Consider the following 15827-nt stretch of genomic DNA (forward strand, 5'->3'; position numbering starts at 1 on the left):
CTCTACCAGCGTACTCAGAAGTCTGGCTCATGACAAACGGCTCCTCTCAGTGTGAGGGGCAGGTGGAGATGAACATTTCTGGACGATGGAGAGCGCTCTGTGCCTCCCACTGGAGTCTGGCCAACGCCAATGTTGTCTGTCGTCAGCTCGGCTGTGGAGTCACCATCTCCACCCCCAGAGGACCACACTTGGTGAAAGGAGGAGATCAGATCTTAACATCCCGATTTCACTGCTCAGGGGCGGAGTCCTTCCTGTGGAGTTGCCCTGTGACTGTCCTGGGTGGGCCTGACTGTTCCCATGGCAACACAGCCTCTGTGATCTGCTCAGGTAAGAGAGAGGGAAGAGCTACTGGTACTCAGGATGCCCCTGGAGTGAAATGTCTCCAAGAACATAGAATGAGGTTAAACGGGCTTCAAAGTCAGATATTTTGTGGTGAAATATGGATCTTCTCATTGTTCATTCCATTTTCAGCCCAGGGCAAGAAGTGTGAAGTTGAATAATATATTTTTAAGCAACATCCTGCTTACATAAAATCATGGAAAATAATGTAGGAGCAGTAAGTATAGACCTCAGTATGTACTCTAATCCGGAGGGACAAAGACATTGTCCCCAGCACCAGTCACTATTGTCCCTAGTAACTGTGTCTTCCCTCCTCTAAAGGGACGATCACTTAGCTAATTTCTTTTAACAAAGAGAGTTTTATCAATGTTTGAACTTTATTTAAAATGATGCAGTATATTTCATCTTTTGTATCTAATTTTGTAGACTCAAATTATGTTTGGGATTCACACATGATGTTGTTTATTGTAGCACTTTTTTTTTTTTTTTTTTTACTGTAGAGTATGCTTTGAATGAACAGATGGCCATGTGTTGATCCACTCTACTGACAGTATAAATCTGGGTTATTTATATGATACTACAACTTATCATGACAATGTCTTTGCATGCAAATATGTATTACTTATTTTCCATGTTTAACCCTTGGCCTTTTATTTTCATTTTCTTAATCAAATGATGTTCTTTGATGAACTCATTTCTTAATCTTATATAAATACATTTACTGACTTTTTTCTGTACGTTTAATGCTTCTTATATCCTTTAAAAAAGAATTTTGCCTACTCCAAGATCGTAAAAACACTCTCTAAGAGTATCTTACAAAAACATTATTATTTTTCTCTTGCATATTATTGTGCATTCCTTCTGCGGTTGATATCTGTGTAAGACAAGGGTCAGGTTTCATATGGACATCCAACTGACTCAGAATCTTTTTTTGAAGACTCTTTTCCCCACAGCAGTACTGCCTTCATCATAAGCAGAAGGGCAAGAATGTCTGTCTTTTTTGAGACTCTCTATTCTGTTCCATGTTATCATGTGTTTATCCTGGCATTAATACTGCATTTTCTTAACTATCATAACTTTGTAGTTGTTGTTGTTCAATGGCTAAGTCAAGTCTGAATCTTTGTGACCTGGTGGACTATATCACACCAGGCTTCCCTGTCCTTTACTATCTCCCTGAGTTTCAAACTTTGTAGTAAGTCTGAATAATTTTAACTTACAAGAGTTACTTTACATTCACTCTCCTAACATCGTTGCTTTTCTTACCAACTGTGTTGGTCATTCTTGGTTGCTTGTATTTTGTATGAATTTAGAAATCAACTTGTCATTTTCACCAGAAGAAAAGCTTAAGGGTATTTTCATTGAGATTAGATTTAAAAATTTGAGAGTAGACATAGACATTTGAGAATGATTGACACTGACAATGTTGAGTTTTCCAAATCATTGACATAATACATCCCTCCATTCGGTTAGATCCTGAATTTCTCTCAGAGATTTTGCCCATCTTTTACTAGGATTTCTCCTAGATATTTTATTTTTGATGTTATGAGTATTTTTATGAGTGTCCTGGCAATGAATTCTCTTTGACTTGTTTTCATCTTTTAATTCTTCAAATTTTGATGTATGCTGAGACATAAAAATGTTTGGAATACAATATAAAAATGCCCTTGTGATATTTATGTGCGTTTCTAAATGTTAGTATCAATATTTTCCTTTAATCTGTGTGTGTGTGTGTGTGTGTGAGTGCCTTTCCTTCTCAATTCCCCTTCTGCCGCATTTATTCTTAAATATGTAAATTCTTTTTTAATTAAGTTGAAGACATGATGTTCCTTTACCCTTAGGACACTTTTGGGAATTTCCTTACAGAACCAGAGTTCAGTCAAGTCTTTAAATGACTTCAGCTCCAAGTGAGATCTAATTGCAGCTCTGAAAGACCCCACTGACAGACTGCCAAACTGAGTTTCTTCCTGATTAATGACTCAAAGTCATAAGCAAAATGAAGTACATATTTTTTTCTTCAACTACTAAGTTTTGCCTTTTCATACTGATGAAATTGTCAACATCTGTTGGATCACAGAAAAAGCAAAAGAGTTCCAGAAAAACATCTACTTCTGCATTATTGACTACGCCAAACTTTGACTATGTGGGTCACAACAAACTGTGGAAAATTCGTCAAGAAATGAGAATACCAGACCACCTTACCTACCTCCTGATAAATATGTATGCAGGTCAAGAAGCAATAGTTAGAATTGGACATGGAACAACAGACTATTTCCAAATTGGGAAAGGAGTACATCAAGGCTGTATATTGTCACTCTGCTTATTTAACTTATATGCAGAGTACATCATGCAAAATGCTGGGCTGGACGAAGCACAAGCTAGAATCAAGACTGTCAGGAGAAATATCAATAACCTCAAATATGCGGATGATACCACATTTACGGCAGAAAGTTAACAGGAACTGAAGAGCCTCTTGATGAAAGTGAAAGAGGAGAGTGAAAACACTGGCTTAAAACCCAACATTCAGAAAACTAAGATTGTGGCATCTGGTCCCATCACTTCATGGCAAATAGATGGCGAAACAATGGAAAGAGTGACAGACTTTATTTTCTTGGGCTCCAAAACCACTGCAGATGGTGACTGCAGCCATGAAATTAAATTATGCTTGCTCCTTGGAAGAAAAGCTATGACCAATCTAGACAACATATTAAAAAATAGAGACATTACTTTGCTGACAAAGGTCCATCTGGTCAAAGCTGTGATTCTTCCAGTAGTTATGTATAGATGTAAGAGTTGGACCATAAAGAAAATTGAGCTCTGAAGATTTGATACTTTTGAACTGTCGTGTTGGAGAAGACTCTTGAGAGTCTCCTGGAATGCAAGGAGATCAAACCAGTGGATTCTAATGGAAATCAGTCCTGAATATTCATTGGAAGGACTGGTACTGAAGCTGAAACTCCAGTACTCTGGCCCCTGATGCCAAGAACTGACTCATTGGAAAAGACACTAGGAAAGATTGAGGGTGAGAGAAGAAGGGGATCACAGAGGATGAGATGGTCCATCTCATCCATGACCGACTTGTTGGACATGACTTTGAGCAAACTCCAGGAGTTGGTGATGAACAGGGAAACCTGGCAAGCTTCAGTTAATTGGGTCACAAAGAGTTGGACATGACTGAGGGACTGAACTGAACTGAACCAAGGATTTTTGGAAAAACTGCTATACAACAATATAACCAGAACTCTTGCTATGTGGCCTGAATTTCTAAATTGAAAAATATCCTCTGATTTTGCATTTTGATGTTTCTACTTTATGCTGAGCTAATGTGTAGCTACACTTATTCTTTAGTTCTTAATTGCAGCTAACAAATTTTTCAGCTCTAGAAGTATTTTGTTTTTGTTACCATTTCTCTGCAAAGGTACACATTTTGTCAATTAATTCCATAAGCACTTTAACCGTGGCTATTTATATTCTCTGTCAGGTAATTCTAGTAGCTGAAAACCCTGGGAATTCTTTCTAATGTCTCCTTTTTCCTTTCCATTTTTAATGAGATCTATTTTATTCAAGTGTTTGTTTTAAAGATAGACATTGAAGAAACTGTAGAACTCCTTCAGAAAGAATGTTATTTTGCTTTTACTTAGGAATAGATTTCGGTTTCTCTGTGACTCAGGTGGTAAAGAATCTGCCTGTGGTGTGGAAGACCTGGGTTTGATCCCTGGGTTGGGAAGATCCCCTGGAGGAGGGCATGGCAACCCACTCCAGTATTCTTGCCTGAAAAATCCTATGGCTAGAGGAGACTGGTGGGCTATAGTCCAAGGGGTTGCAGAGAGCCGGACATGCCTGAGCAGCTAATCACAGCACAGGGATAAATTTAGGGATACAACAACTTACTTAACTCATTCTTACAAGGACACTGGCGCTAAAACAGAAATTGTGGTACTGTCAGAAGCAGAACTCTCCAGGGAGAAGGTGAACACTAAGAGCATGATAACTTTACTACCGGGTCACTGCTTTCACCTTAGGCTCCATCACTAGGTCATTATTTCCCTTAATTCAGTTTCCTGTTCTTCAACCCTTCCAGACTTCTGATCATTGCTGTTTCTGCAGGAAACCAGACCCAGGTGCTGCCCCAGTGCAACGACTCCGTGTCTGAACCAGCAGGGTCTGCGGCCTCAGAGGAGAGCGCCCCCTACTGCTCAGGTGAGGGTTCCACAGGACAGAAGACCCTTTTCATTCCCCAGGTCACCGCCCCATTGTCCCATTTCTCTCTCCTCAGGCAGCAGACAGCTCCGCCTGGTGGACGGGGGCGGTCCCTGCGCCGGGAGAGTGGAGATCCTTGACCAGGGCTCCTGGGGCACCATCTGTGATGACGGCTGGGACCTGGACGATGCCCGCGTGGTGTGCAGACAGCTGGGCTGTGGAGAAGCCCTCAATGCCACGGGGTCTGCTCACTTCGGGGCAGGGTCAGGGTCCATCTGGCTGGACGACCTGAACTGCACAGGAAATGAGTCCCACGTGTGGAGGTGCCCTTCCCGGGGCTGGGGGCGGCACGACTGCAGACACAAGGAGGACGCGGGGGTCATCTGCTCAGGTCCGCACTGCACACTGTCCACAGGCTGGGGGAGGGGTGGGGCTCTGGAGGACGGAGTCTGAGCCCTGAGGGAGAGATGCTGAAAGGACCAGAGGAGGAGGCTTCCTCCCATGGAGCGCGTCTTTCCAGCAGACGTGAAGACGAGGTCCTTTCACTGCCTCCTGCAGCAGCTGAGATTCTGGTCCTTTCTTCTCAGTAGGGTTTCCTGGCAGAGCCTTTTCTCACAGTTTTCCTTGAAATCAGGGCTCACCCTTCTGGTACATATGGTAGAGAAGTCTTAAAGCCACTGTGTTAGTTTTCGTTTGTTCTATAACAAATTGCCACATTGTTAATGGTTGAAAGCAATATATTTATTTCTTTATGCTTTTGTAGCTTAGATGTCCAGCAGGGATCTCACTGGACTGTGATAAAAGTTTCAGCAGGGCCACATCACTTTTGAGCCTTTGGGAAAGAAACTGTTTCCTGTCTTTTCAAGCTTCTAGAAACTGCCTGCCTTGCTTCACTCATAACCCCATTCTGTTCATCATCAGACCAGCAATGCTCCACCTCTCTAACCATTATCCATATTCACATCTTCCTCTAGCCAGCACGAGGAAAAGGATTCCACTTTAAAGGATAGTGAGTCTAAGAATGTGATTAGACTGTGCTCATCTGGTTAATCCACCATATTTCAGGTTAATCTCAAGGTCCTTACCTTAATCACATCTGTAAAATCCCCTTTGCCAGATAAGGAAACAGTCACAGGTCCATTTTCTATCTGCCTCCACACTGTCCACATCACATCCCTTTCACACACTCTTTAGATGTTTTGTCAGGAAGCAGGAGTCAGCTCCGTCTCCCTGCAAGTGTCCAGGCTGGTCTTCCTCACAGTTCGTATCCACTACATCATGGTGGTAGAAATATTTAAAAATACAGACACAAATGGACAAAGTCAAGTAAAAAGGAGACAAGTTTCACTCTAGTCATCTAGTGGATTTACTTCCTCAGCTGGGTCACAGATGTTGTTCACAATTTGGGGGAGAGAGGAAAACCCGGAGCACTGAGTGCAGTGCTCACTGTGTCCTGTCTTCTCCATTTCAATCTCAGAGTTCCTGGCCCTCAGGATGGTGAGCGAGGACCAGCAGTGTGCTGGGTGGCTGGAAGTTTTCTACAACGGGACCTGGGGCAGTGTCTGCCGAAGCCCCATGGATGAGGTCACCGTGTCCATCATCTGCAGACAGCTTGGCTGTGGGGACAGTGGAAATCTCAACACGTCTGTTGGTCTCAGGGAAGGTTCTAGACCCCGGTGGGTAGATTTGATTCAGTGTCGGAAAACGGATACCTCTCTCTGGCAGTGTCCTTCTGGCCCATGGAAATACAGTTCATGCTCTCCAAAGGAGGAAGCCTACATCACATGTGCAGGTGACTCATGTCTGTTTATGTGTTTGTCCCAATTCTGTAGGATGTTATTAGTGAGATTTGATATTTTAAAATCTAAGTGAATTAAGTTGAGTTTATAAAATGAAGTTTGGATGGAGCTAATTTAATCTACATGTTCCAAACTTGCTTTAATAAAAATTTTTAATTGATATAATTGATACAACATTATATTTTTTGCTGTGTACAACAGAATGCTTATATGTTTGTGTGTATTGGTAAATGATCACTACAGTAAGTCTAGTTATACCTATATCTATATATATATCCATACATATAGTTAAATATTTTTCTTACATGATGAGAATGTTTAAGATGTATTTTCTCACCATCTTTCAAATAGACAATACACTATTCACTGTAGTCACCTTACTGTATCTCTTCACCTATTAATTTTATAATACAAATTTATACCTTTTGATTACCTTTGCCCACACCAAATCCCCCACCTCTGGCAGCCACCAACTACTCAGCATCTCTGAACTTGCTTTTTGTTTTAAGATTATACATATAAATGAGATTATATGGTATTTTTCTTTCTCTGTCTGATTTGTTTCACTTAGCATAATGCCCTCAAGGTCCATCCATGTTGTTGAAACTGGCAAGATTTTCTTCTTTTTTATGAGTGGATATATGTCTATATTGCATTTTCTTTATTCTTTCCTCAGTGAAGACTTACATTGTTTGACTCATATATATTGCTATAACATACTAAAAGGTAATACTGTTAAAGTGCTCCAGTTAAAACGTCAGCAAATTTGGAAGATTCATCAGTGTCCACAGGACTAAAGAAGGTTGGTTTTCATTGAAGTCTCAAAGAAGGGGAATGCCAATGAATGGTCAAACTACCGCACATCTGTGTGCATTTTACATGCTAGCAAAGTTATGCTCAAAGTCTTTCAAGCTAGGCTTCAGCACTAAGTGAACTGAGAACTTCCAAGATTTACAAGCTGGGTTTAGAAAAGGCAGAGAAACCAGAGATCAAATTGCCAACATTTGTTGGATCATAGAGTAAGCAAGAGAATTTCAGAAAAACATCTGCTTCGACTATATAAAGCCTATGACCTTGTGGATCACAATGAATTGTGGAAAATTCTTAAAGAGACGAGAATACCAGACACCCTACCTGCCTCATGAGAAACCTGTATGCAGGTCAAAAAGCAGCAGTTGGAACTGGACATGAAACAACAGAGCGGTTCCAAATTGGGAAAAGAGTTCGTCAAGGTTGTATATTGTCACCCTGCTTATTTAACTTATATGCAGAGAACATCATAGGAAATGCCTGGCTGGAAGAATCACAAGCTGGAATCAAGATTGCTGTGAGAAATATCAACAACCTCAGATCCACAGATGATACCACTCTAATGGCAGAAAGTGAAGAGGAATTGAAGAGCCTCTTGTTGAGGGTGAAAGAGGAGAGTGAAAAAGCTGGCTTACAGCTCAACATTCAACATTCTGAAAACTAAGATCATCAGCACTTCATGGGAAATAAAAGGGGAGAAAGTGGAAACAGTGACAGATTTTCTTTTCTTGGACTCCCAAATCACTGCCGACGGTGATTGCAGCCATGAGATTAAAAGAGGCTTGCTCCTCTGTGACAAAACTAGATAGAGTATTAAAAAGCAGAGACATCACTTTGCTGACAAAGGTCCGTATATTCAAAGCTATATTTTTTCCAGTAGTCGTATCTGGCCGTGAGAGCTGGGTTATAGAAGAAGCTAAATGCCAAAGAGTTGATTCTTTTGAATTGTGGTGCTTGGATGCCACAATTGAACTGAGAGTCATTTGGGCAGCAAGGAGATCAAAGCAATCAATCCTAAAGGAAATCAGCCCTGAATATTCATTGGAAGGACTGATGCTGAAGCTGAAGCTACAATACTTTGGCCACTTGATGAGAAGAGCTAACTCATTGGAAAAGACCCTGATGCTGGGAAAGACTGAAGGCAAAAGGAGAAGGGGGCCACAGAGGATGAGATAGTTAGCATCACCAGTTCAGTGGGCATGAATTTGAGCTAACTTTTGGATATAGTGAAGGACAGAGGAGCCTGATGTGCTGCAGTCCATGGGGTTGCAAAGAGTCAGACACAACCTAGCAACTGAACATATGTTGCTGCAGTGAACATTGGGTTTTCAAGTTAGTGTGTTTGTTTCCTTTAGAGAAATACTCCAAAGTGAAATTCCTAAATCATATGGCAGTTCTATTTTTAATTTTTGATGCACCTCAATACTGTTTCCATAGGGGCTGCATCAACTTACATTCCCTCTAACTGTGCAAAAGCTTTCCTGTCTCTTCATATTCTCCTCAACTCCTGTTATCGGTTCTTTTCGATAAAAGCCTTTCCAGAGGATATGAGGTGATATCTCATTGTGGTTTTGATTTGTATTTTCTGATGATTAGTAGTGTTGAGCATGTTTTCATGTACCTATTGGCAAGTTGTATGTATTCTTTAAAAAAATGTAAAATACAAATTTTCTCAGTAGGCTTTTTTTGACTATTGCAAAAATTTCTGGCTTACTCAGTGTGTACATATGTGTGTACATATATCTTCTCAGAATTCTACTAAGTCTTTCCTGTACGTATACAGGAAAGGAAATCTCTTTTTAAGAGATTCCTAACCAACACTACTTTTCTGGTGACTTTTCGGGTGGCTCAGAGAGCAAAGAAAATGCCTGCAGTGTGGGAGACCTGGGTTTGATCCCTGGTTAGGGAAGATCCAGTGGAGAAGGGAATAGCAATCCACTCCAGTATTCTTGTCTGGAAAATCCTATGGACAGAGGAGCCTGGTGGGCTGCAGTCCGTGGGATCACAAAGAGTTGGACATGAGTGAGCAACTAACACACACACACACATAACCAACACTACATTGTGGAGCAATTATCTTCCAATTAAAAATAAATTTTAAAAAGAGAGTTTCCTTTTACAACAGTAGTCTTTACTTGCCCACTTGTCACACTGAATAATAGGTAAGAGTAGTTTATAATCTATCTAATAATTTTCCATTAAAATTATGTACATGAGATTTTGAATATAAATTGACTCTGTACTTCTGGACTGATTATTTTTAATATGAACTATTACCATAGACTATTACCATTAATGTATATTTGATTTACTATTTCACTGATTAGTGTGAATTTAAGAAAAACAAATTTTATTTCATTGAATTTTATTTGTCTATTTATTCATTTAATAAATATTTATCCAGCTCTTATCTGGTATTTAGAAATGGTTTTCCATAGATATTTGTTGAATTAGTGCATACAATGTGCAGGCACTGTCCTGACAACAGAAACATGGCATATATAAGATATACAAGGTCCTTCCTCTAATGGAACTTTCATTCAGAGGAGTGTGTGTACATCCGTAGATGTCTGTGTTTATATTTGCTGTGGGAATGTGAAGACTGATTAACAAGTAAATATTTAAAGTAATTTCAGCTGGTGATCAGATTCAGTGAATGTTTCAGCCCAGGAGATAATGAACCTGTGTTTTCATGTGTCCTTTGCACTGTCAGACCTTAGATAATCTTATGTTGGGGCAAGACTACTTGTCCCCAGCTGTCCCTGATCCACTGTTTCCCTGCTGTTTGCAGGAAGAAGCCCCAAGAGCTGCCCAGCTGCTGCCCCCTGCACAGGTACGTCAGCCCTGCCCCCTCCCCAGGGCCCCAGGGGCTCCTTCCTCCCACCAGGGGAGTCACAGGAGGGGCTGCTGCCTTTTCAGACAGAGAGAAGCTCCGGCTCAGGGGAGGAGACTGTTAGTGCTCTGGGCGGGTGGAGGTCTGGCACAGCGGCTCCTGGGGCACCGTGTGCGATGACTCCTGGAGCCTGGCAGAGGCCGAGGTGGTGTGTCAGCAGCTGGGCTGTGGCCCGGCCCTGGAAGCAGTGTGGGCCGCGGCGTTTGGCCCTGGAAACGGGAGCATCTGGCTGGACGAGGTGCGGTGCGGGGGCCGGGAGTCCTCCCTGTGGGACTGTGCTGCGGAGCCCTGGGGGCAGAGCGACTGCAAGCACGAGGAGGATGCTGGTGTGAGGTGCTCTGGTGAGTGAGGGGCTCGGGGTCCGCCCTGGGTGAGCTGGGGCAGCGCGGGGGCAGTGGACTGGGCCAGGGGTGGTGGGGAGTTTGTGTTCAAAGAGTGTCCGGGTGCTGGGGCTCTGATCTAGGACCGGGGAGCTGGGAGGACTGGAACCTGGTGTTGTGAAGACTGAGGGGTGATTTCAGGCTCAGGAGGGAAAAATGGTTTGCCCTGCTTTCTGGCCAATTCCCTTTCCCAACACTGCTGTTTTTCTCTTTAGGTGTAAGGACAACATTGCCCGCGACTACAGCAGGTACTGTGACCCATGCATGGGCAGGAGAGAATACTTAAATACTGGGGGCCTGCTCTGTGGGCTCCCTGACAGCTCAGGAGAGGAAAGAGTCTGAGGAGCTGTGGCTGCTGGGGAGGAGCCAGGGCATTACTGGGGAAATCCCCTGCCTTGATGCCCAGGGTCAAAGGTTCTCATGCCCCGGATCCAAGGAAGTCGGGTTCCCATGTTGTAAAATCTAAGAAACTTCTACCTGCCCCTCAGTGTTGCTCCTCATCAGTGAGGTGCAGGTCCCTGGACTGTTTGATGCTTTGTCTCCTGAAGCCCAAGGAGAAGGGATGAGCTGGGTCCTCAGAGGCTGTCTCGGCAGGGCAGCTCCCTGACAATCCCCGCCTCTGCCTCGGGGCCACACTGGCCAGAGTGGAGTTGACTTGTCTGAGGAGGAGACCAGGGGGAGCCCTGACACTGTCTGAGGCTGGGATACCATTGTCTGGAGCTCCTGAAAATGCTGACACAGGGGATTTCTCTGTGCCCAAGACTATCTCCAGCCCTTTTCCCTGTTCTCCTTAGGGACCAGAACAACCTCAAATCCTTTGCCTGGCATCTTCTCCCTGCCTGGGGTCCTCTGCCTCATCCTGGGGGCCCTTCTCTTCCTTGTCCTCGTCATCCTGGTGACTCAGCTGCTCAGATGGAGAGCAGAGCGCAGAGGTGGGCTGCAGGGGGGACTGGGGCCCAGGGAGAGTGTGTGCAGGCAGGAGATGGGGTGGGTGTGAGGAGGGGAGCCTGGCCAGGTCTCTGTTCTGAGTCTGCAGACTCCATGTGCTCCGTGCTGAGCTCTCAGGGCTGAGTAAACAGAGGACTGGGGTGTGAACTCTCATAAATCATGACCTCTCCTGTGAGATCAGACAGAGTTGGCACTGAGCTGTATTCAGGATCAGACGAGGGGAGAAGGTTCTGACATGTTGCACGGGGTGGGAGATGATGCTGAGGTCCTGGCAGCCCCCGTGTGAGCACCAGGGAGAGGAAGGGTGGGTATGCTGGACCAGGGTGTCTGGGGCGGCTTCTCTTACCTGCTGGGGAATCTCTCAGCCTTATCCAGCTATGAAGATGCTCTTGCTGAAGCTGTGTATGAGGAGCTCAATTACCTTGTGACACCGAAGGAAGGTCTGGGCAGCCCAGGTGAGTGTCTCTGTCTGCCCTCCTGGGGCCTCTGGTTGTCACACCCACTTGCTGTGCGCATCTTCTCAGCATGTGCAGACCTCATGTGAGCCCCAATCTCACAGAGACAGTTCCTCCAAAGAGGCAGGATGGCCTCTCAGAGCCCCGTGATCTCCCAGCCTCTGTCTACACTGCAGAAGCCAGGCCTGTCCCTTCTCAGCCTTAACACAGATCCCATGGGTGTGGGGAGGGTCATTCTGTGTGTTGTGTGATGTTTGTCTCCACATGAGGCTTCCTGTCAGATGACTCACTGACTAAACGGCCGTATTACAGCAGAGATGGTGAGAAAAACAGTGACTACAGATCCACTCCAGGAAATAGAGGTGGACCTGCCTTGGTTGGACTTTGGGGAAGGAGTGTTTCCCTCATAGAGAGGAGATTTAAGGGGAATGGCTTTCTTGTGATGAACCAGAGGCATCCCTTGTGTCCAGATGTTGTTCTTCCTTCTCTTTCTCCAGCTGTTCTGGGATTTCTCACGTCGGGGCTGCTCTCTCTGTGTCTGGAATCACAACAGGCACACAATGTTTTAAAAAAATAACATCTGTAAAGCTCAATTTTTCAAAGTACTTTAGCAATGCTCAGTGGTGGAAGAGTTGCTTTGAGATACGTAGTTTCCACCAGATAATATTAAGATATGTAAAATCCTGTTTTGGCTTATGGACACATCAAAATGAAACATGGTCTTAGAGAAAAAAAGTCTTTTGAAACAAGAAGTGACTGGTGCCTCTATTCAGAAACTCAGAAACTCTGGGTCAGAAGGTATCTTAGGTATTCCCTAGACCAACTCACTTACTGTGGTTTCATACACTCCCTTGTCTGCTCTTGGAACCCCCAGATCAGAGGACTGATGTCCCTGCTGAAAATTACGATGATGTTGAAGAGGTACCAGTGCCTGGAACTCCTCCTGCCTCTCAGCAGAGTGAGGAGGAAGTGCCCCCAGAGAAGGAGGATAGGGTGAGGTTCTCGCAGACAGGTGAGTAGGGTCAGGTGATCTCCTGCAATCTTTCTATCTGGAAAGAGTGAATGTGTGCTCCTCAATGCCCAGCCTCCCTGGAGATTCAAAATATAGGTAATCTCATACATTTGGTAGCATCATCTTGACCATATGCCATATTTAATGCTGTCACACTCCTTGCAGGGAGTGAGGAATCACTCTGCTTTTGGCATTTATGTCTCCATAATGTGACATAAACTTCACTTTATATGTGGTATACTTGCATTAAGATTTATAGGTTATGGAATTTCCTGGCAGTCCAAAGGTTAGGATTCTGCACTTTCACTGCTAGGGCCCAGGTTCAACCCTGCTCAAGGAACTAAGATCCCACATGCATTGTGTCATGACCAAAGAGAAACTTATTGATTAATTGAGCATATTTATAAAGAAAGCTAAGTGCCAAAGAATTGATGCTTGAACTGTAGTGTTGGAGAAGACTCTTCAAAGTCCCTTGGGTGGGAAGGAGATGAAACCAGTCAATTGAAAGGAAATCAATCCTGAATATTCATTGGAAGGACCGAGCTGAAGTAGAAGCTCCAATACCTTGGCCACCTGATGTGAAGAACTGCCCCTTAGAAAAGACTCTGATCCTGGGAAAGATTGAAGGCAGGAAGAGAAGGGGACGACAGAGGATGAGATAACTGGATGGTATCACTGACTCGATGGATATGAGTTTGAGCAAGCTCTGGGAGTCGGTAATGGACAGGGAAGCCTGGTGTGCTGTGGTCCATGGGGTCGCAAAGAGTCAGCCATGACTGAGTGACTGAACTGAAGTGAACCAAATTCAAAGGTGGAAGAAGTGTTTTAATAATATCTTTGCACTGTCTCATACATGAAGGCAAATCATTCAATATCACAGTAATCCAGGTCTATGCCAAATCAGTAATGCTGAAACAGCTGAAGCTGTGGTTTTATGAAGACCCACAAGAACTTTTAGAACTAACACCCAAAAAAAGATGTCCTTTTCATTATAAGGGACTGGAATGCAAAAGTAGGCAGTCAAGAGATATCTGGAGTAACAGGTAAATTTGGCCTTGGAGTCCACAATGAGGCAGGGCAAAGGCTAACAGAGTTTTTCCGAGAGAACGCACTGGTCATAGCAAAGACCCTCTTCCAAAGACACAAGACAGGACTCTGCACATGGACATCACCAGATGGTCAACTCAGAAATCAGATTGATTATATTCTTTGCAGCCAAAGATGGAAATGCTCTATACAGTCAGCAAAAACAAGACTGGGAGCTGACTGTGGCTCAGATCTTGAACTCCATATTGCCAAGTTCAGACTTAAGTTGAAGAAAGTAGGGCAAACCACTAGACCATTCAGGTATGACCTAAATCAAATCCCTTACGATTATACAGTGGAAGTGACAAATAGATTCAAGGGATTACGTCTGATAGGCAGAGTACCTGATGAACTATGGTTGGAGGTTCATGACATTGTATAGGAGGCAGGGATCAAGACCATCCCCGTGGAAAAGAAATGCAAAAAAGCAAAATGGTTGTCTGAGGAGGCCTTACAAATAGCTGAGAAAAGAAAGGAAGCAAAAGACAAAGGAGAAAAGGAAAGATATTCCCATTTTAATGCAGAGTTCCAAAGAATAGCAAGGAGAGATAAGAAAGCCTTTCTCAGTGATCAGTGCAAAGAAACAGGAGAAAACAATGGAATGGGAAAGACTAGAAATCTCTTCAAGAAAATTAGTGATACCAAGGGAACATTTCATGCAAAGATGGGCTCAACAAAGGACAGAAATGTTACGGACCTAATGGAAGTAGAAGATATTAAGAAGAGATGACAAGAATACACAGAAGAACTATAAAAAAAAGACCCTCATTACCCATATAACCACGATGCTGTGATCACTCACCTAGAGCCAGACATCCTGGAATGCAAAGTCAAGTGGGCCTTAGGAAGCATCACCATGAATAAAACTAGTGGAGGTGATGGAATTCAGTTGAGCTACTTCAAATACTAAAAGATGATGCTGTGAAAGTGCTGCACTCAATATGCCAGCAAATTTGACAAACCCAGCAGTGGCCACAGGACTGGAAAAGGTCAGTTTTCATTCCAATCCCAAAGAAAGGCAATGCCAAAGAACGTTCAAACTACCGCACAATTGCACTCATCTCAAACACTAGCACACTAATGCTCAAAATTCTCCAAGCCAGGCTTCAACAGTAATCAACCATGAACTTCTAGATGTTCAAACTGGATTTAGAAAAGAAAGAGGAACAAAAGATCAAGTTGCCAAAATTTGCTGGGTCATCAAAAAAGCAAGAGAGTTCCAGAAAAACATCTACTTATGCTTTATTAACAATGCCAAAGCCCTTGACAATGTGGATCACAATAAACTGTGGAAAATTCTGAAAGAGATGGGAATACCTGACCACCTTACCTGCCTCCTGAGAAATCTGTATGCAGGTCAAGAAGCAACAGTCAAAACAGAATATGGAATAGCAGACTGGTTCCAAATTGGGAAAGGAGTATGTCAAGGCTGTATATAGTCACCCTGCTTATTGAACTTATATGCAGAGTACATCATGCAAAATGCTGGGCTGGATGAAGCACAAGTGGGAATCAAGATTGTGGGAGAAATATCATAACCTCCAATATGCAGATGGTACCACCCTTATTTCAGAAAGTGAAGAAGAACTAAAGAGCCTCATGAAAGTGAAAGAAGATAGTGAAAAACTTTGCTTAAAGTTCAACATTCAGAAAACTAAGGTCATGGCATCTCATCCCACCACTTCTCAGCAAATAGTCAGGGAAACAGTGGCAACAGTGAGAGACTTTATTTTTTGGGCTCCAAAATCACTGCATATGATGACTGCAGCCATGAAATTAAAAGACACTTGCTCCTTGGAAGAAAAGCTATGACCAACCTATAAAGCATATTCAAAAGCAGAGACATTACTTTGCTGACAAAGTTCTGTCTAGTCAAAGCTCTGTTTTTTCCCAGTAGTCATGTATGGA

General features: G+C 43.4%; 1 pseudogene; it reads left to right on the top strand.

Moving 5' to 3' along the window:
- The window catches only part of LOC136172486 (antigen WC1.1-like), a 69365-nt pseudogene that overhangs the window by 15200 nt on the left and 38338 nt on the right, over positions 1-15827 (top strand).

The sequence above is a fragment of the Muntiacus reevesi genome, chromosome 1, assembly GCF_963930625.1.
Source record: "Muntiacus reevesi chromosome 1, mMunRee1.1, whole genome shotgun sequence".
NCBI lineage: Eukaryota > Metazoa > Chordata > Mammalia > Artiodactyla > Cervidae > Muntiacus > Muntiacus reevesi.